The sequence below is a fragment of the Calliphora vicina genome, chromosome 5 (assembly GCF_958450345.1).
Source record: "Calliphora vicina chromosome 5, idCalVici1.1, whole genome shotgun sequence".
In the NCBI taxonomy this organism is placed as follows: domain Eukaryota; kingdom Metazoa; phylum Arthropoda; class Insecta; order Diptera; family Calliphoridae; genus Calliphora; species Calliphora vicina.
Window position 1 is genome coordinate 71654886 of NC_088784.1, and position 23671 is coordinate 71678556.

Here is a 23671-nt window from a genome sequence, read left to right on the forward strand (position 1 = left end):
TTAAAAAAAAATATATATATTTTGTTTGCACCTGACTGTTGATCCAAATACACCAAAAACAAAAATAAAAAAATTCAATAAAAAAAACTACAAACAAAACAAATGCAGCAGTTTGGCTGGCGGCTGTTATTGTTCAGGTGAATTTATTTTTTGAACACTGAAACCATAATTAAGCGTTGAAATTCATAGCAGAGTTGAAATAATAAATTAAAAACGACAGTTGTTTAAGATTATTAAAACAAAAAAAATATATAAAATACAAATAATAAAGACACAAGCAGATCTACAACAAGTATTTATTGCTGCAAATGCAGAGGTTCGCAAACCAAGTGCAAAATATGATCTTTATCATTTAAACAATATATTCGAATGTGCAGTTACTTACAACAATATTATGCATTTTTCTTTGAAATTCTGTTAAGCTGGCCACACACGAATGATTTGTGAGTCCGATTTGTTCGTGTTCGACGTCTTGTTACTTGTTAATGGGGCTGTGCGCGAACAAAATCACAAGTAATTGAAAATTTTCAATCACAAATCAGACGAACAAATCATTCCGTTTGTGGCCAGCTTTAACATTCTTGAGTTTTATTTTGAAACAATTGTACAATTTAAATTTATTCAAAGTATTGGACATTTTCCCATCTTTCTGGAAACCTATGGATTCCAAGTCAAAAGAACTGCTCTTCTTTTGTGGCCAAGAGCGAATCAAGCCAATATCGAATACTCTGTTCCAAAGTGAAGCGTATCCCAGAGATAGCGTTCTGCATCGATCGAAACAAATAGTAGTCGCACGGAGCCAGGTCTGGACTATATGACGGGTAAGGCAAAACTTCCCAACCACTTCTTTCTAAATAGTTTTTAACAGGTATTGCAACATGTGGCCGAGCGTTGTCATCATGGAATATTACGGTTTCAAGTTTGTCCGCATATTCTGAGCGTTTCTCGGCCAATTGTCGCTTCAAACGAAACAGTTGCATTCGGTACAGGTTGCATGTGATGGTCTGGTGAGATTTTGGGCAGCTCATAATAGATAGGTCGGTTTTACTTTCACAAAATACAGAGTAGTACCTTAGCGCCATGGATATTTGGCCTTGGTGTCGCTTCGGCTAGTTGGCCGGGCTTCTCGTACGATCTCTCACACTTCGGGTTATCGTAATGGATAAATTTGTCATCACAAATAATGATTCAGTGCAGAAATGTTTATCTTTTATAGCGTTCAAGCATCATTTCGGACATGCAAAATCGTGTTTCAATGTATCTCGGCTAGTGTTTATAAAAAACCGGTTTTTCGGTTAACCTCGACTTCGACTTCGAAAAAACCGGTTAAACCGACATTGAAAGGAATTATTTTAAAAGTTTTAAAAATATAGTATGCATAGCTCCGAAATTTGCAGTTTTTAGTAGTCAGGAATGGTTATTATATAATAACTATAAATATGCCAAAGTGCTAGTCCATTTTATTTTGTAAAAATTTCAAAATTATCTCAGTCAAATGGAATTCAGTATAAATATGTTACTAAATATATACTTGTTTTATTGTTTTATTATTCATTAAATAACAACTTAAAAGTGTTGTATATCATCAATTTCTTTAATTAAATATTTGATAATTTTTAAATTTATTATTACCACAATTTTCTAATATGAAACAGAAAATATTCCAAGTTAAAAAAAGGACTTATATAATGCAATCGCACTTCTTCTTAAATGTGATTATTTGTCATTATAAATCATAAAAAATAAGTAATAAAACTGCATTAACAGATTTCAAAAATATTTAAAATCAAGGATTTCAGAAAGTATTTTGTCACTCCTTCAATATTTCTGAAAAGGAACTTATCACGTTTATACACTAAGCTAACGAAATGATTAATAAAATTTTAAGAACAAAACACACTTATGAAGTCATTTTATTGAAAGAGGGTATGAACATCAAATTCAATTTAACGTTTGCTGCAATCAATACTAAGTTTTTAATGAATCATTAGAAAGGTTTAGCTTAGAATTATTCGGAATTTTTGAGTTTTTTAACTAAACTCATCGTCCTCTACTACTTACAATCATTATAATTATTAAAAAAAAATATTGAAAGAAGGGTATATTGTATGTCAGCAGCTGAGGTTTTAAATCAAACCAAATGTTTGATATTATGTGTATTCAATTACTATAGAAACTTCATAAAAACATGAGATTTATTGATTTTAGTCTCAAATTTTAAAAACCGGTTAACCGAGTGATAAAAACCGGATAAACCGGTTAACCGAAAATCAACATTTCAAATGAAACGGTTAGCAAAAAACTGACATTTCGAAGAAAAGCCGGTTTTTAACACTAATCTCGGCATCAATTCGTATGGTACGCAATTTCCTTGCTTTTTGATGAATCCTGCTGTTTGCAAAGATTTTGAAATTGCTGCTTGAGCAGCTCTCAATGATTTTTCAAGCTCTTGTTGAGTTTGACAACAATCTTCATGGAGAAATGACTCCAGTTCTTGGTCTTTAAACTTTTTTGACTAGCCTTGGCGATTTTTGTCTTCCGTTTCAAAATCACCACTTCTGAACCGCACAAAGCAGCTCACGCACGTTGAAACCATAAACTTCAGAGAGAAATCCCTGTGCTTCAGCGGCATTTTGTTTCAAATTAAAGAAATAAAGCAAAACTTTCCGCATATAAGGCTTTGTTGGTATAAAATTCTAAATTTTCGAAGCAAAACAAAACTTTGTTATTTAAACTATAATAAAAAAGTGAGAATAAATGACAGATATGTACACTTCAAAATGACATATAAGTTATTGAAAGCAAAACCTGAGTTCAAATATTGTAAATCCCGCATTTATAGGTCATACACCGAATATATTTATTAATTATATATTTTTTTTAAATCAGCATGACAAAGAGCCCTTTACATTTTATTACTTTGATGTACAGAGAGCCTCAAAATTTAGTAAACCCCAGTGAATATTTGACTTCTTTAAGATCATGAAAATCATTATAGTGCGACTTAAATCTATTCAGAACCGAATCTATAATTCTTCCAAATCTCCAACAAACCGAAAGTTTTAAATTGTAATCGATGGATAGATTCTAGGATTTTCATAAATTAAGGATTTTGTGGTGTTTACAAAACTTTTTGAACTTTACAGAAATTGGATATTATTTAGATATGATTGTTAATGTATATTTCAAGTTTTTTAAAAGCTATTCCATATTTTCGCCGATAAATAATTTTTCAAATTCTTTTTTAACATGATTTTTGAAATCAGATAAGGTACCCAATAATTTCTTTCACCATAGTGCTTAAAATCGTTGTTAAAGCCTACATTCATATTTAGGATTTCAGTAAAGCTGCCCACACACGGGTGATCTGTGAGTGTGATTTGTTCATGTTCGACTTGTTAATGGGGCTGTGCGCGCACAAAATCACAAGTAAATGAAAATTTTCTATCACAAATCAGGCGAACAAATCATTCCGTGTGTGGCCAGCTTAAGGTAGGATTTCAGATAAGGTGAATGATCACCTTCATGACCTTCTACTATAAAAATTAAATAAGCTTGAACTTTCAGCAGTATTTCTTAAATGGATTTCCATGTATCTTAAAAACAGAAATCAATGTGTTTTGTTTCGAAACTATAAATTAAAAACTATTCCAGTTATATCTGGAGTTCTTTAAGGTAGACATTTGGTCCAGCATAATTTTAATGATTTTGAAATATGATGACTTTAACAAACATGATTCTTAAACCAAATTTGAACTCAATTTGAGATATATTGGAGTAAAAGTGTTCGATAAATGCCATTTTCTCAACTTGTTATCAAATGTTATTTTCAAATCAATCTCAAACCTAAATATAAGTCTCAATACATGCAAATATATGTATTCTCAATTAGTCATTAATTAAGAACGATTTGCAAACACGTTCTTAGACCTGGGGTTAAACATGAATTCAAGAACATCAATTGAAAAACGCGATTTTATCATTGATAAGAAATTAAATCTTAACATTTCTTAGTGGTTTGGAAACTTTTTTATTTTGGAAATAATACGGTAGTGTTTATTATAATCGAAACAAGTTTTTGTTAATTTTTTTTAAATTTCATATTTGTTTGTAACTTAAAAAACAATAGTGTACTATTAAAACAATTTTAACTTTCTTAATGCATATTTATAGCGGATTTGTTTAAATATGTTTAATTATGCTTAATATACACATTTCTTTTAAACTCAAAAATGCTACATTTAGTTAATAATATATATTACATTTTAAAAATTTCTACTCCAAATGCACAATACCGTTTAGATCTCCCATTAGCAATATCCACAGTTTAAACGTTTATAATCCTTAATTAACTGCACTTTAATCCACTATCTAACACAATTTATCTAAAATATTTAATCTACTTCATAATAAATAGTAAAAATTTCAAGATTTCATGCCAAAAGGACATTTATTTAAAAATTTTCTTGCCAGCAAACAAACAAATGCAACAGGAAACTGTGTGTAATAAATAAATTTATTATAATTATTTAATAAAAATTGGTTTGCTTTTAAGCCACAAAATTCCCACATTTAAACAGCAGCATGGCGTTTTACAAAGCCATTAAAATTTAAATATAAATTGTGGATAATTGTAGTTATAATGCAACGACATAAATATTTTTCTAAGTGTATTATTATCTCAGTGGTGGTGTTTCTTTTTTTGTTGTTAAAATGATTGATTTTATTGGTATTTTATACAGTTACGCATGATCACTTTAGCTCTCTCGCTCTCCTTTTCACCACAATTTTTTTTTCTATAGGGGTTCTCTACACAAAACTACTACTACAAACATACAACTCTGTGTGAACAAAAAAGTAGTAAACAACAGTTAATAAAAGTTTTCACGTTGCTGTTGTTGTTGGCTTCTTTTATGCAAACGGCCTTTAACGACCTTGCGTGTAAAAGTGTGTGCGTGCGTAGTATGCCGGTCTGTATCTGTGTGAGCTTTTATATGAAAAAAAAAACAATGAAAAAAAAAGAATTGCTACCGCATTTTTATTAACATTTTGTTTGGACGTGTGTATGTAGATGTAGATTTGTCTGTTGGTAGTCTCTAAAAACCAGCAACAGAAATATAGAGATTTCTTGTTCTACTCATCAGTTGAATTATCCGGTTACACACTCTCAAATCGCTGGAAATTTAATACCTATTATGCAAATTTGTTTTTGTGTTTTACACGTCTTTGTTCGATCAATACAAATAGTAGTTAAAGTGTTAAGAACAGCATCATCAATATAAACCAGGGCTGGCTGGTACGATTTGAATATTTTTTGGTCTCTTGACACTATTTTCATACCTTCATATGTACTTTCTTTATGACTAGTCCTCTGATTTCTAAAACTGGTTGAAGCGAGCAGCGGTGGAAAAACTTCCAGAATATGCGGCCAGACTTGAAACCGTAATATTCCATCATGATTGCGCTTGGCTACATATTGCAATAACTACCTGTTAAAAACTATTTAGAAAGAAGTGGTTGGGAAGTTTTACCTCACCCGCCTTATAGTCCAAACCGTGCCCCGTCCGACTACTATTTGTTTCGATCGATGCAGAATGCTATCTCTGGGATACGTTTCACTTTGGAGCAGAGTAGCCGATATTGGCTTGATTCGTTCTTGGCCTCAAAAGATGAGCAGTTCTTTTGGCTGAAAAATCATGCACATCGATTAATCACCGAAGCTTATGGTGAATGTGTTTCATCGGTTTCAACGTGCGAGAGATGTTTTGTTCGGTTCAGAAGTGATGATTTTGATACGGAAGACAAAGAGCTCCCAGGCCAGCGAAAAAATTTTGAAGACCAAAAACTGGATGCGTTACTCCATGAGGATTGTTCTCAAACTCAACAAGAGCTTGCAAAATAATGAGGAGCTACTCAATCTGCAATTTGAAAACGTTTTCAAGCAGCAGGATTCATTCAAAAGCAGGGATATTGAATACCATATGAATCGAAGCCAAGAGATCTTGCAAGACGATTTTGCATGTCCGAAATCAAGCTTGAACGATATAAAAGAAAATCAGTTTTGCACCGAATCATTACTTGATATGAATCCATTCATTACGATAACCCGAAGCGAAAGAGATCGTATGCTAAGCCTAGATAACCAGCCGAATCGACACCAAAGCCAAATATTCATGGCGCTAAGGTAATGCTCGGTATTTGGTGGGAGCAGAAGGGTCCTGTCTAACAAAGCTGCTGAAATACTTCCAGAACATCAAAGGAAGCTGTACCGAACACAACTGATTGATTTGAAGTGAGAATTAGCCGAAAAACAAACAGAATATGAGGTCATACATGAAACCGTAATATTCTATCATGACAACGCTCGGTCACATGTTAAAAACAATTTATTCACATGTTAAAAAGTGGATGGGAAGTTTTGCATCTCATACATTAAACCGTAATATTCTATCATGACAACACTAGGCCACATGTTGCAATACCTGCTACTATTTAGGAAGAATTGGTTGGGTTGGGAGGATAATATTTTAAAACATTTCAATACAATCTTAAATTTCTTTTAAAACAAAAGTTTTTCTAAGTGTACATACATTCACACACGTTTCTCAATGATCACTGAAAAACATAATTTCGAATTTTACGCAAAAAAAAAAAATCCCAATAAATTATTGAGAATTTATTGCAATATCAGCCATACACGTATAAGAAACAGTAGACGGTCCAGTCCGTCCTCTAAAGTCTTTAGACTACATAATAAGAGAGTTTCGTAAAACATCATTCATTGTCTCCTAAACTATTTGGCATAATAAATGAAGAACCACTAAAACGAGTATGGGAATATACTTAGAAGAAATATTTCTTTCTTTTTTTAACTATTTGAACGTTTGACGTATGCAGAAGAAAATAAAACTAGTTTTGTAGTTCTTTTCAGATCCGGTTTTCTAGTTGGGTGCTAATAAAGAACTTTTTCTAGATTGTTTTGTTTTCTTTCTTTAGTCTAAAAGAGAGGTTATGTCTGAGAATTTCTATGCATAGTTTTGTAAATGTTAATAAATTGGTTATCGTTACCTTAATATATAAAGGCCCTAATATGTGTTTTTTTAAGTCGATATTTATTTGGCTAATTATGATATATAAGCGGACCATTTATCAAAATAAATGAAAATTTGGGCTTAACTACAAAAAAACAAGTAAGAGAACTATATTCGGCTGTGCCGAATATATAACCTTCACCAAATTATACTTCAAAATAAAAATTTTAAATATTTTTAGGTGAACAAACATTTTTTTTGCAGTTTTCTCTTTTTTTGGAAAAAAAATGTTTTGAATTGTTTTTTAAAATTTTTCAAATTTGAAATTTTTTTTTTTAAATTAGAAATTTTTTTTAATTTAAAAAAAAAAATTTTAGTTTTTTAATTTTTTTTTGGTAATAAAAAATTCGGGTTAAAAATATTTTTTCCGATTTTGACTCATTGTAGGTCCAACTTACTATGGTCTTATATATGTAAGTCGTTGCAAAGGTCTTTGAAATATCTATCATTAGATATCCATATTGTCTATATTAATAACTTAGTAATCCAGATATAGGTCAAAAATCGAGGTTGTCCTGGTTTTTTCCTCATATCTCAGCCATTTGTCGGCCGATTTTCCTGATTTTAAATATCAAACTTCTCGAAAGCATGTCTGACAGAATTATTGAAGATTTGGATCCCGAGGATATCAGGGGTCTACAGAAAATTGATTTCAACAGACAGACAGACAAACGGACATGGTTTAATCGACTCCGCTATCTATAAGCATTCAGAATATATATACTTTATAGGGTCGGAAATGAAAATTGTAGAAATTACAAACGGAATGACAATCTTCTCCGGAAGGTGAAGGGTATAAAATTGAGTTAGCCCCTTTCAATATTAAGGTAGCGTTATGCATTTTGGAGAGAAGAATCTGCAAAATCTTAGGAGTTTTAGTTTCTAGAACCATTTCATGGTAAGAGGTTTTGGTACAAGGAAACTTTTTGTTTAAGGTTAAATCTCTAATTATTTTCCAAAATTCTGAAATGAATATCATTCATTCCTCCGTAGATCACTTAAAAATTTATCTTGGGTTTTCAGAATTTTTTTTTTTAATTTTTGACACAAACTTTATGGAGCAGTCTCAATTTTTAAAATTTTGGAAAATTTGCGACTTTATTCACCAATTTTAATTTTTAAAAAGTGAAAAAAATTCAACATAGTGCGTAAGTTTATGTTTTCACATTTTGTAAAGCTGAAATCGGCTTTAGTTAATCAGGCATTTATAATGCAAATCCAAATTTCTGATGAATTTTTGATAAATTTTGAATACTTTTTAATATAAAAACATGTGAAATGTTATTTAAACTACGCCCTACTTGTAATATTCTTTCCCATTATTTTATAATAGAGACTTTTCAACAATTTTCTCAATTATTTCGCTAATTAACAAATGTTGAACAAGAACTCTAGCATAACACAGCTTTCTGTCAATTTCAATTTAAGATAATTTTTAATTGAAATCTTGTGGTTCTCTTTTATCTGCTTGTGACAACAACGACGACATGTAAATTTCTTCAAAATCTTATTCTAATTTCGACAAAAGCAAGAGAAAAACAGATTAAGTCTAAAAAGATTTCAAAACTATTAACAGCAGCATGGCTTGACTGACAATTGTGCCAACCAAACGAATGAACGAAGCAACCAACCAACCGTTGAATGTGACAAAAAATAAATCGTCAACAAACAACGACGACAATAAAATCAACAACAACAACAGCAACAACAACAAATCGAAATCGAACATTCAAACTTTTGAAATTGATTTTTACGACTCAAGGTCGTCAAACGAGTTATAAAATACTCTGGGTGATGAATTTTTGTGTGTGTTTGCTTGATTTTTATTATTTTTCTATTTAATTTTTTTAACTCATAAACATCATTATATTGGATTTGAGATACGGCTTCGAAAAAAGTACATGCATGTGACAAATAAATAGTGAAACGGTCTGACGGACCTTCCACCTAGATAGATAATTTTTAGCAGCAGTTGGAACAACAGTAATGGTCACTGCAACGTTGCGATGCGATGCGATCGATACATTCTCTATGAGTGACAAATGTAAAAAAATAAATAGCAACAACAATAATAACTAACAACTAATAAACGTAATAATCTTTACTTTATAAATATACAGAAATATATGTATGAATATGTTTTATAAAAAAACCACAAAAATCCAACAACAAAAGCCAATTTTTAAATATGATCATTTGGCACACTTGGCGCCGCATTAGAAACTTATTCATAAAAAACATCTACACACAGACTCACATTCAAGCAAAACTATTTATTAATACGATTCAGCAAAATAAGCACAGATATCGAGTTGGTGATTTTTTAAAGTTATAACGACTCGCAAGTGTACGCTACATAATAATTCAACAACTATTTCGAACTGGAATCCAAATTATACAATTTTATAGATAACTTGTACTAAATCATTGGTCGGCACTAGGGATGCCAAACGGGACTGGGTTTTACAAATCCGGGATTTCGGGATTTTAGAAATGTAAATCCAGGAATTTCGGGATTTTTCAAAAACAAATTTTTAAAATTTTTGAAATCTTGTTTTTGCTTTCCACATAAATATCACTTTGGTGACGTGATTTCCAAAATTAGGGCCATAAATCACCCGCCGAAATTCGTTTTTTTTTAATTTTTATGGAATGGAATTTTTAGAAATATTTCTTTATTTATTATTGATTTGTATATATCTACACCCTACTGTAATTTGAAATATACTAAATACAGATCTTTTTAAAAATTTAGTTTCAGAAACACATGAAAACGTATTTTTTATTTTTTATTAATGATTTATATATATATATCTAGACCCTACTGTAACTTGAAAAAAAGTTTATATTGATATTTTAAACATTTTTTTTGGAATCGGAGATACCAATTCTATATAAAAAGACAGCCAAATAATTTTGTCCACCTAGATTTTGATTTGGAACCACAGTGCTTAGGTAGAATCATTCCATTGGCAACAAATTCGGTTGCTATCACGAATCTGTTTTCTCTGTGTATGACTTAAAAATGCGGGATTTTTTCCAAATTGTTAGCTTTTTATTTTAAACATTTGTACAATATAAATTTATATGGGCCAGTGTTAGTTATGAACTTTTCCCATCTTTCTGGTTACACATGGATTCCAAGCCCAAAGAACTGCTCATTTTTTGAGGCCAAGAACGAATCAAGCGAATTTCGGATAATCTGTTCTCAAGAGAAGCGTATCTCAGCGAGAGCGTTCTGCATCGATCGAAACAAATAGTAGTTGGACGAGACACGGTCTGGACTATGAAATAACCACTTCATTTTAAACAGTTTTTAACAGGTATTGTAACATGTCGCCTAAGCGTTTTTAGGCCAATATTCGCTTTAATCGAATATACATATTCCCTCTTACACTTTGAGTTATCGTAATTCATCCAATTTTCATCGCAAGTAATGATTCGGTGCAAAAATGATTTTCTGTTATAGAATTAAAGGATCATTTCAGACATACAAAGTGTTTCAAGGCCTCTCAACATTAATTCGTATGGTACAAAATTTCTCTGCTTTTGGATGAATCCTGCTGATTTTTGAAAGTACTAATTGAGTAGCTGCCAATGATTTTGTAAGCTCTTGTTGAATTTGACAACAATCTTCATGGAGTAATGCCTTCATTGCTGGGTCTTCATTCTTTTTTGGCTGGCCTGTGCGGTCTTTGTCTTCCGTGTCAAAATCACCACTTCTGAAGCGCACAAACCACATCTGGCGCGTTGAAACTGATGGAGCACATTAACCAAAAGCTGTGGTAAGTATTAGTAAATGAATATTGCTGTCAAACTCAACAAGAGATTACAAAATTATTGGGAGCTACTCAATCAGTAATTTTATAGCATTTCCAAGCAGCAGGATTCGTCCAAAAGCAGTGAAATTGGATACCATACGAATTGAAGCTGAGAAACCCGGATCATTACTGGCAACTAAAACCAGCCGAATTGATGCCAAAACCAAATATTCATGGAGCTAAGAAAATGCTCTGTATTTGGTGGGGCCAAAAGGGTCCTAGCTATTATGAGATGCTGAAATCTGACCAGAACATCACAGGGTACCTGCACCCAATACAACTGATTTATTTGAAGCGAGCATTGGCCGAAAAACGCCACAAATATGCGGCCAGACATGAAACCGTAATATTCCATTATTACAACGATCGGCCACATTAAGCAATACCTGTTAAAAACTATTTAAAAATAAGTAGTTGGGAAGTATTGCCTCACCCGCCTTATAGTCCAGACCTATTCAAGTCTGACTACTATTTGTTTCGATCGAAGTAGAACGCTTGCTCTGGCATACACTTTACTTTGGAGCAGAGTATCCGATATTGGCTTGATTCGATCTTCACCTCCAAAATTGAGCATATTCAATAAATTAAGGACCTATGCTCCATGTAGGAACGACGGGAATATATAACTGTGCTTTTTTAATGAAACACAGGTTTTTGGATAAAAAATTATTTTATTTTTCAAGTTAGTTATCGTTGAGCTCTATGCAATTTCCCAATGTTTCTCCAAAATAATCATTTGGAGCTAAATCCGGAGAATAGGGCAGAAGAGGGAGCATTTCGTAGCCTAATTCATGGATTTTTGCCATGGAAACTTTACATGTGTGTACCCTTTTGGGTACTCGGCAGCCATCTTGCGGAAAACTTCTCATTCGAAATTGAAACCATTGAGTCATGTGAGATGCATATGACTTCCACAATCTCTCGCACTTTTAATCTTCAACTTGCCAACCACATCATGAATTTTATCAATTGTTTCGGGTGAAGAGACCTTAACTGGGCGTCCAGAACTTTCAGCATCTTCCGTTTTTTGTAGGGCCATAACGAAATTCAGTAAACCACTTTTTTATCATCGAAATTGATGGTGCTATTTAACTGTCGCCATCCATAGTATTTTTCAAGATTTGAGTAATGATTTTTTTCATTTTTAATTTTTTTCCAATTTCTCCTCAAATCACGAGGCGGTCTGATATCGATGGCTGTCAAACTAAATAACGCTGCTTGTTCAAATTTTGATAGGAGTCAGTGTTGCCCTCTCAGATAAGACCCGGAAAATTCAAAAATTATTGCCTCATATATAAAAATATTGAACAAATTCTTATCAAAAATTGTATTTTTCTCGAAATCCTTAAAGTTCAAATCACAGTTACGGCAAATCGACAACAGGTATCATAGACAGGTGAAACTAGGATTACATTATAAAATATTCCAAGACGAGAGAATTTATTTCATGCATTTTCCTATACATATGGTCTGGGATACCTAAAAGTCGGAAGAATTTTTAATAACTCAACTGATTTTTTGCTTTAATCTCTTTTTCTGTATAGAATACCATGCCATATGAAATAAACAGAGCTTCCCCTTGTCCAAACTTAGAACCCATGTTGCAGGTGACATTTATATGTTTCATTAATCTGACCCGCACTTCTCGAAAGATGCAAAAGTTGTTTATATGTCACCTACCATTCGATTAACTAATTAGAACTTCTCAAACTCATTTAATTTCCAGATACAATAAATACGTATGAATATATTTCTTTTTTATACCCTCCACCACCATAAGTGGTGAATGAGGGTATATATAAGTTTGTCATTCCGTGTGTAACATTGAGAAATATTCATCTGAGACCCAACAAAGTATATATATTATTGATCCTTATGAAATTTTAAGTCGATTGAGCCATGTCCGTCTGTCTGTCTGTCTGTCTGTGTAAAACACGCTCACGTCCAAAATAGACAAACAAAATGGTTAAACTTGCAAAAAGAATGTTTATTGTTCTCCTAAGCAGTTTGGTATTGAAAATCAGCGAAATCGGTACAGTGGAACCAAAGTTATGAATGAAAATATGGGACAACCTAAAAAAAAAATTGATAATTTTCATATATTTTTGGACATTTTTTGTAAATATATTGCAGCTAATATCATAAAATTTTGCACTCGTTACTTTTATGATAAAAGGAGTAACTCTGGTTAAAATTATAAGAATCGGTCCAAGATTTCTCCTAGTCCCCATACAAATTTCTTCCCGAAATATGGTTATATGGTCTATAAATGCCTACAGAATAGGAATATCCACATGAAATTCAGCGAAAATAAGTTTCGTGGTATAAGAAATTATATTACAAAATTTTTCGTGGATCGGCCCATATTTGACCATAGCCCCCATATAAAGTACACTTCCGAAAATCTCTTAAATAAGCATAAATGTCTTATAAATATCGCTATCAAGTTGAAATTCGACATGAATAATCCCCATATTTACCAAAATTGCTGTACCTAATTCTATGAAAATCGGCCGATAATTGGTTATAGCTCCCATATAAGGACCACTTCCAAAAAACACAATAACCTACATAAATATCTAAAAAATATCAATATCAAAACAAAATTTCACACACATCCATAGTTTATATTTAGAAATCATACTACTGGATTTTGTGAATATCGGTCCATATTTGACCATAGCTCCCATATAAGGTCCACTTCCAAAAATCAGTTAAGTACTCATAAATCTCTTATAAATACATTTATCATGCTAAAATTCGACAAAAATTATACTCATATATATAGATATCACTGTACCAAATTTTATGCAGATTGGCCGATAATTGGTCATAGCTCCCCTATAAGGCTCATTTCCGAAAAAAGATATTAACCTTAAAAAGTATTAAAAACATATCGATATCAAAATGAAATTACGCACAGATCCAGTAATCATACTTCTGGATTTTGTGAATATCGGTCCATATTTAACCATAGCTCCCATATAAGGTCCACTCCCGAAAATCACTAATATCCTCATAAATTTCTTACAAATATAGTTATCACGTTGAAATTCAAAACAAATTTATTCAATATATACAAAAATCGATGTATCAAATTTTATGATGATAGGCCCGTAAATGGTCATAACCTCCATATAAGAACTACTTCAGGAAAACACATTACCCTGCACAAATATCCATAAAAATCTACACTCAACCAAAATTTTACACCGATGAGTAATTTGTATCCAAGAATCGTACTACAAGATTTTTTAAATATTGGTGCATAATTCGGCATAGCTCCCACATAAGATCCATTCTTGTTAATAGCGTTGTTTATATGAAATTCTACAAAAATAGCCCTTAAATACTTAGGACCATAATAGGTCATAGCATCCATATATTAAATAAAAATAGTATACAGATCAGTAATTTGTATTCAAAAATCATAATACTGAATTTTGTGAATATTGGCCCATAATTGGCACCAGCTCTCATATAAATACATAAAAATCACGTTAAAATATTTTATAACAATCGAACGATAATAGGTCATAGCTAACACATAAGTCCCACAACCAAATATTTTGAAATTTGTCTAAATATATTTGTATACCCTTTTTTATACTCTGTTTCTTCACTTGAGGTTAAAAGGGAAAAATGTTGAGGTCCAGACTTAAACTCGACAACACTTCCCCTTTGCGCGTGTGAAATTTCATTAAAATCGGACTAAGGGTTTAGAAGTTACAGATTTGTTTCACTCTTTTTTTTTCTCATACCACTGTGCGCCACTTTGACACTCAGATATTGTAGAACGTTTAACCCAGTTCCAACAAAGTGTTTACGGTTACCTATGTAAGAAAATAATAATTTACACGAAGATTTAGAAAAATTAAATTTAGACGACAATTTCTCAATTAAAAGACAATAATTAACTGTGTCAAACGTTCTAATAGGAATTTCAGTTATTAATTGCTGAATTATATACAATTTTTTGTACATTTGAAATAAAATATGTTCTGCGTAAACTAGTCTTTCTAACAATTGTTATATTATTTCAGCTTTTATACCATCATATTTAGGTGGAGGGTATTTAAGATTCGGCACGGCCGAATATAGTACTCTTACTTGTTTGTTTTATTATTGCTGCTAAACACATTCAAAACTACATAGATAATGACGCCGTCTAAACAATCTATAATGTTTGTTGGCAAAAAAAAAATAAAACAATACCTGTGCAAACAACAACAACAACAAATATAGATACTAAAAGAGCGTTAACATCAGAAGCCGTTAATACAGAGGAATCCGTTGTGGAGGCAAAAAAAAAAACAAAACGTAATAATGAGTGAGTGAGTGAATGAATGAGTGTGTGTTCAAATTAAAGTTGATACATGAGTTTAAAACGTCTCTAAGCTGCACCGGCACCGGCTATAGCAATAGCTTCACCTCCAACGGCAGCAACCAGCTCCAGCAGCCCCTTACCAACAGCTCTAAATACAATTGCTGCGGCTACTGATGTTTTGTGCGCTTGTGTATAGACTGGTGATCGTAGCCAGCGGCAGTGATGGCCACAATAACAAGAGCTTTGTCTATTTAACTGTCGCCAGCCAGTCAGTCGGCCCTCGGGCTACAAAAAAAAAAAAAAAAAACAGAGACAAAAAACGCTTTGCCCTCCCAACATCCCCTCCCCTTTTTGCAGGCCCTTTTCGTAAAACAACAACATCTTAAAAAGCAAACAACAACAACAGCTACAAAGATTTGTTCAGAGTATTTTATAAATACTTAGAGTATAGCAGAGATTGCTGGAGAGCGGGCGAGCGCCAAAGAGTATTTTGAAATGGAAAGAAAAGATTAATTAGTCAAAATGATCGTCAATTGATTTTGAAATATTTCAATAAATCAAATGATAAGAGTGTAATGAATAAAATTAAAATATTGTTAGCAAAGAAATATGTATTAAAAGTTTTAATTTAAAACCAATTACAGTTTAATTTATTGTTTTCATAAGGGAGCAAAGGAAAAAAGCTAATAAATTAGCAAAAGCACTTACGAGCGGTTATTATGAAATTTTTAAGAAATGCAATTTGTAATTCTATAGATCAATAATTGTAAATGCAAATATGTGTGAATAAAAGTATGTTGAAGAGTGGGGTATTAATGATTTTGAAATTTAAATCATAAATTTGGCACGTTTGAAGTTTTAAAAAAAGAAAGCTGAAAGTTGAAGGCATGCATTCGTTTTTTTATATTTTCTTTTTTAATTTCGAGAATAGTGAGGCGAATTATTGTGACAAGGGAAATTTTATGACAAGTGGAGCAAGTTTGATTAAGGAATTACTCTTTAGGATTTTATTAAGGAGACTTACGATAAGAAAATCGGGATTTATAATAGATGGTGTATCTTTTGAACGCGGTTTTTGATTTTAATAACTTATATGTCATTTTAAAGGGTACATATCTCTCATTTATTCTTAGTTAGTTATTGAACATTATAGTGTAAACAACAAAGTTTTTTTCCTTCGAAAAACGCATCGTCATATTCGGGAAGTTTTGCTTTACTTCATTATTTTGAACATGCGACAAAAAACTGGAGGCATTACTCCATAAAGACTGTTGTAAAATTCAACAAGAGATTGCAAAATCATTGGGTGCTATTTAAGAAGCAATTTCAAAATGTTTGCGAGCAGCAGTATTCATCCAAACACAGGGTAATTGGGTACCATACCAATTGAAGACGAGACACCTCGAACGACGAATTGGTCCGAAATGATGCTTGAACTCTATAAAAGAAAATCATTTTTGCTCCGAATTATTACTTGAAAAAAGCATCCATTACGATTGGCATTGGAAAACGTCCAGAATATGTGGCCAGACACGAAACCACGCTCGGTCACATGTTACAATACCTGTTAAAAAGTATTTAGAATGAAGTGTTTGGGAAGTTTTGGCTCGCCCGCTTTATAGTCCAGACCTTGTCCAGTCCGACTAATATTTGTTTCGATCGATGCAGAACGCTCTCTCTATGATAAGCTTCAATTTGGAATAGATAATCCGATACTGGCTTGATTCGTTTTTGGCCTCAAAAGATGAGCAGTTCGATTGGCTCGGAATCCATATGTTGCCAGAAAGATGGAAAAAGTTTAGAGTTAACAATGACCAGTACTTTGAATCAATTTATATTGTACAACGGTTTCAAAATTAAAACTAAAAATTTTAAAAAGTCCCGCATTTTTAAGTTAATTTTTATACTAACTTACAATTTCAAGCCATTTTCCCAGCCTTTCCAATAAAATTATTAACTCAGAGATGCAAAAGTGAACGAACAAAATATGCAGGAGATATCATGTAGCAATACTGTTTTGTTGGAATCCTTAGAGTAGGGAAATACTTTTAGTTTTTCTCGATCACTTCGTTTTGGTGAAATAACGGAACTTTTAATGTTACAAATTCGAAACATCATAAATATATTCTTTTGAAACCATACATTGCTTGGGGAAAATGTTTTTAAAATTCAATCAATCGAAAGAAGAACATTAACTACTCAATTTTATGTATATCAAACAAAAAAGTAAAATTTTGTGAAAATGAAGAAATTCACTTAATTGTGAATAAATTCGTAAAGAATCAATCGATGTTTCTCACAGATATCTCATTTTGTTGCTATTATGTGTAATTTTGCGACAGAGCAATAAACCTGAACCATTTCTCCCATTTTCGATTTTTCATGACTTTTTTTAAAACAACCAATTTTGCTATTTTCAAGTAAAAAATATATTTTTTGCTTAAATTTGTTATTATAGCTCCGAAACTACTGAGCCGATTAAAACGCAATATATAAACTGATTAAAGGATAAGTAAATCTAAACTTTTATAAGTTTATTTTAATAAAATCGGGCTAAAACTTTTAGAGTTATCATAAATTATGTGGAGAAACGTCTAAAAAAATTCACAATTTTACCAAAAAAAAAAACATCTCCATAGAATTTAAAATTTAGACCATATTTGTACTACTGGAACCACAATACATCAAAATTGTGTTTAAAAAGCCTCTAAAATTTTTCGATTTTGTTGCCCTGTGTAATCAGCCCAATTATGAATAAAAATTGACCGGAAATTTTTTCTCTTTTCCCATTTTTATACCGTTCACCTTCGTGAGAAGGGTATATATAAGTTTGTCATTCCGTTTGTAATTTCCACAATATAATTTTTCGACCCTATAAAGTATATATATCCTGGATCCTTATAGATAGCGGAGTCGATTAAGCCATGTCAGTCTGTCTGTCTCTCAGTCTCTCTGTCTGTCTGTTGAAATCAATTTTCTGAAGACCCCAGATATCTTCGGGATCCCAATCTTCAATTATTCTGTCAGACATGCTTTCGTGAAGTTTCCTATTTAAAATCAGCAAAATCGGTCCACAAATGGTTAAGATATGAGGAAAAAACCAGGACAACCTCGATTTTTGACCTATATCTGGATTACTAAGTCCTTAATATGGACAGCATGGATATCTAATGATAGATATTTCAAAGACCTTTGCAACGACGTATGTATATAAGACCATAGTAAGTTGGACCTACAATGGGTCAAAATCGGAAAAAATATGTTTTAATCCGAATTTTTTTTTGGTGAAAAAAAAAAAATTAAAAACTAATTTTTTTTTTTTAGAATTAAAAAACAAAAATTTTAAAATTTAAAAAAAAACAATTCAAAATAAACCAGACATTTTTTTTTTAAAATTTAAAAAAAATTAATTTTAAATAACCATTCGAAACATTTTTTTTTCCAAAAAATGAAAAAAAACAACTTTGGAAAAAAAAAATAATTTTGTTTACCTAAAAATATTTAAAATTTGTATTTTGAAGTATAATTTGGTGAAGTGTATATAAGATTCGGCACAGAAAAAAGGGAATTTTTATTCATAATTGGCCTGAATAATTTTATGTCATTTTGTAAGGATACCGCTATATTTTGATGGAAGGTATACCTTTGGAAGGTGTCATGAATCCTACAAAGAAGAGAATTATGAGAAGCAAAGCGATCGTTGACCTACCTTTGGAGCGCCAGTCAAAATTTGATGGTGATTTTGATTCGTATGATGACATACCTCTATGAAATTTGGCTAATACTTCTGTTAGTGACTTATCTATCCAAACTGCTGTGGTGTAACCAAAATGAGGAATAAAATTCTACAAATTTACTTCATTTGTCAAGAAAATTTTGTCAAAATGATTAACTTTGAAACAAATTTATACACTATGAAAATTTTTATTATAATAATTTTTAGTGCCAACCTCTATGGTTATAATCCATAAAAACCTTTAGCTGTATTTTTATTTTTTCTTACTTTTCATAATAAATGAACCTTAATTAAAGTGAAAATGCAATTGTTTGGATTATAACGTTATACAAATAAAATCTTGGCTGAAAGAGTTAAAAAAATCATTAACATTTCAACAATTATAATTTATTTTTTTAAATTTAAACTTAATACTCTTTAAATCGTTACTTTAACGATCATTGATCGATTCGATTTAAGCCCTCTCTGATTAAGTCGCACTCTCACTAAATTAAAACGTATTTTTTTTCTTTTCGTCTCTTATTGACTTTGATTTTAACTCTTGTTATTGTTATTGTTTTTTTGCTGTTTTTGCAGACGTCTACATCTTTGATTGTTGTTTTAAAGTTGGTGTGATTTTGTTGCTGTTGTTGTTCTTGTTGTAATTTTATTATTTCTTTTTAAGTGGGCGTAACCAAAAAAAAATGTGTTGGCGCCACCTTACTTTTAAATTTAAACGTTGTTGTTGTTATTATTATAAATATTTTTTTTTAAATTTTGGGGGGAATTTATTGTGGCTTAATTTTGGTTTGTTGTTTTTGTATTGATCAATTATTGTTGTAGTGAATTGAACTTTTATTTTTGCTGTCTTTTTTTTAAATGATCCAGCTGTCTGCTGTTTTTTGTAATTTCACTGTCGTTGGCTTTGATTTGTTTGATTATTTTTTTTTTATTAAATTATTAATTTATTTAATATGTTTGTATGTCTTTATTCAATTTGTGTGTAATAATTCCATTTTTTTTTTGAAGATTTTTTCATTAAAATTGTTTTCATTTCTTATTTTTTAAGCAGGGATTACAATTGAGTTTAACTCAAAAGGCTTAGTTTTGTTATTTTTTAAAGACAAAAATTAATTAAATTCAATACTTCAATATTTGAGTTTCTTACTGGGTTTAATTGATAAATCAAGGTTGAATTTATGACATGAACTTCGAAATATTTGGATTTTTATTTACCAAAGTCTAAAAATTTAATTAAATGCCAATAATGATTGAGATGAAGAAACAAATATTGCAGATACTTGTGTATTTAGATGTTTATTTTTTGTTCAGCTAAATAAATAAAAAACTCAACCACTTAATTCACTAAAATATTATTTTTACCAGCCAATAATAATTTTTTTTATAAAGAAAAAACTTTAAATTTACAAATTCTCATAACATTTCTTTTGCTTCAATTTGGCAACTTTTCAGCTTTAACTAATGGTCAGTTTTGTTGTCAGTTTTCAAAGTTTTTTTTTTTTTTAATTTAAACTTCAAGCAAAGTTATTGACCTGCTTTAAGTTGTTTAGAAACAAACTTTACAGTTGAAATATTTTAATATTTTTTTTGTCAGTTTAGAATGAGGAAAAACTTTTATAATCATCACTGCTGCTAAAACTATAATAATTTTCTTTAAAATTTATTTTCTTTACGCATTTTATTCTATTGTGTGTTGCAGCCACATAATAATTGCATGCACCCTGAGTTCTGTTTTTCTATTTGCTGCCCCAAAAAGCAAAACAAACTGGTATAAATGTTGTCATGTGAGGCGCCATTTATGTCACTTAACAAATTCCTTTCACAAGATGCAGGGAGCAAATAAATGAGAGAGTTACAGTTTTTTGGTCCGCAAAGGGTTCAATGAAGTCAACTGTCAGCAACTCATAATTTGTTTTTCAAATATTTTTTTTTAGTTTGTTACTATTATTGTTATTATTATTGTTGTATTATTGTTGTTGTTTAGTATTTTGGCCATTTTGTCCATCCTTTAAATGCGAATGTTTATGGCCTCATAAATATCATGAAAATAATAATAAAAAAAAAACCAACAAAAATCATATTCATATGACAAAATATTATTATACAATACTAAGGAGTGAGATCGAAAAATTCTTAACACACGTTTTTCATTACATTTTTTAACCCAAGTATTATTTGAATTTTTTTTTGATCAAGTTACCTTTGAAAAACATGTCAGTTATTATGTGTAATGTCAATTATATTAATTTTTTTGTTAATCTGATTAAAATGAGTGACCAGAAAAAAGTGCGTACTGAAATTATTAAATATTTTCAACAAAACCCAACTTGGTCTTACAAAAAGTTGGCCAAGCATACAAAGGTCTGCCGTCAAACTGTTTCCAATGTTATTAAACAGTACCGGGAGAACTTGTCAGTTGATAGAAAACCTGGTTCAGGTAGAAGGAATGGTCCACATGATGTTTCTAAAGCCAAAAAAATAGAACGCATTTTCAAAAGAGCTCCCAACACATCCGGTAGGAAAGCAGCCCGGTTAGCTCAGTGCTCGGACTATTTGGTACGAAAAGTTAAAGCTAATGCAGGTTTAAAAACATACAAGGCTCAAAAAGTTCCTGACAGGAACGCTACTAAAAATTTAGAGGCCAAAAACAGAGCACGGAAATTGAAGTCAAGTTTTATAAAAAAATATTCTTGCTGCATAATGGATGACGAAACGTATGTTCTGGCAGATTTTTCGCAACTTCCAGGTCAAAAATTTTATGTTGCTGATGCTCGAGGGAATGTTGAAGAAAAGTTTAGGACCCAAAAGCAGACAAAATTTCCCAGAAAGTTCTTGGTATGGCAAGCAATATGCAGTTGCGGCAAAAGAAGCCACTCATTTGTTACAACGGGCTCTATAAATACCGAAATTTACATCAAGGAATGTTTACAAAAAAGGCTGCTTCCATTCATAAGACTTCATAATGTGTCCACTTATTTTTGGCCTGACTTGGCATCCTGTCACTATGGCAAACAAGCCCTTGAGTGGTACAAGAACAATAATGTGGTATTTGTACCAAGAGAGGCAAATCCTCCAAACTGCCCGGAGCTAAGGCCAGTGGAGAGATATTGGGCTCTTGTTAAAAGAGAATTGAAGAGTACAAAAAAGGTGTCCAAAAGTGTGGTAGATTTTAAACGGAGATGGACTACATGTTCGAGCAAAGTGACAGAAAGCACTATAAAAACGTTAATGGAAGGGTTTCCGAAAAAGGTTCAAAATTTCATCACTAGTGATTAAAACTATAAAAATAATTTTTTTTGTAAATTGTAATAATAATTTCAATCAAATAAAAAAAAATTAAAGCTGTAAGTTTAGTGGTTTCTTTTTTATAAACATATATGTATGTTAAGAATTTTTCGATCTCACTCCTTATACTATATTTTTGGTTCTATTTATTTTTTCCCCAATACAACTTTAGAAATGACAAAAACAAATTTTGCATTTCCATAAGTTTTATGATCCAAATATACATACAGTGGTGGCCATGAATTTAAGACAAAAATTGTTTGCTAAATTCCATGTAATTGTCAATTATTTTTTCAAATATTTCCACAAATATGTATGCATGAGGACTGTTTTAACACACAAGTATGTTTTATTCGACTGTGTCAATTCATACATATTCACCATGAACACATAAAATTTTTCTACAACTTGACCAAAAAAATTTTTTTTTAAATAAACATATTTTCTCACATTTGTATCATTATATTTTTATTATTATAAAATATTTGGACCAAATTTCGTATTTTTAGTAACATTAGTTTCGGTCATATCATGTTATTAACAGCGGATGTTCGCTGAGGTGGGTCAACGTATATCCACATATCTTTGTCCATATATGTTTTACCGATTTTTTCAAACATTTTTCAGAAACTAGAAACATTAATAATAAATTTCATACCCTTAGAGTTCCTTTTATTTTGGATCTATTGCACTTAAAATTCAGTTGATGAAAAAAATTCAGGTATTTGTCTTAAATTGGTGGCCACCACTGTATATGTATGCATAAATATTTATAATAAAAAGAAAATGGCATCTAATTCTATTAGCCAAATAATAATAATATAGTTTATGTTAAAATTTTGTTAAATAAATTCTTAAAATTAAAGAAATACTTTTTACATTTTTATTAAGATTATATACGAGAATAAAAGCTAAAATTAATTGGATCAATTCCTCTCTCGATTTTGCAAAACCTAGCATTTGAACTTAACCCCCTGTCTATACTTGACAATTATTTATCATAACAATTAATGACGTTTGTTGTCAAGACAAAGTTGTCTGAGCAAAAGCACTTATAATTTTGTCATAACGAAGCAATAATACTAATAAATGGAGACTATACCTAATCATTTTTTATCTAGACAACCATTTTGAAGTTTATCATGATAAAAATTTATCAGGTATAGACAGTGGGTAAGGATTTTGGGATAAATGAAATTTTTGGTAATAATTTGTTGAAAATTACATTATTTTATACTGATGCTGAGTTTTTATTAGGGCTTTATAAGATTGTTCGAACAATCGTTAATCATATTGTATAGTAATTCAGACACAATTTTCCAACAAGATCGGTCAAGAACTCTCTGAGTTAGAGGGGGTCAAAATTTGTAATCAAACACTTTTTATTTTTTTTGTTTGCTCAAAAGAAAGC

General features: G+C 31.1%; 1 protein-coding gene across 1 annotated transcript in view; it reads right to left on the reverse strand.

The window, feature by feature from the left end:
* The window catches only part of cv-2 (crossveinless 2), a 199290-nt gene that overhangs the window by 23904 nt on the left and 151715 nt on the right, over positions 1–23671 (reverse strand). The window lies entirely within an intron of this gene.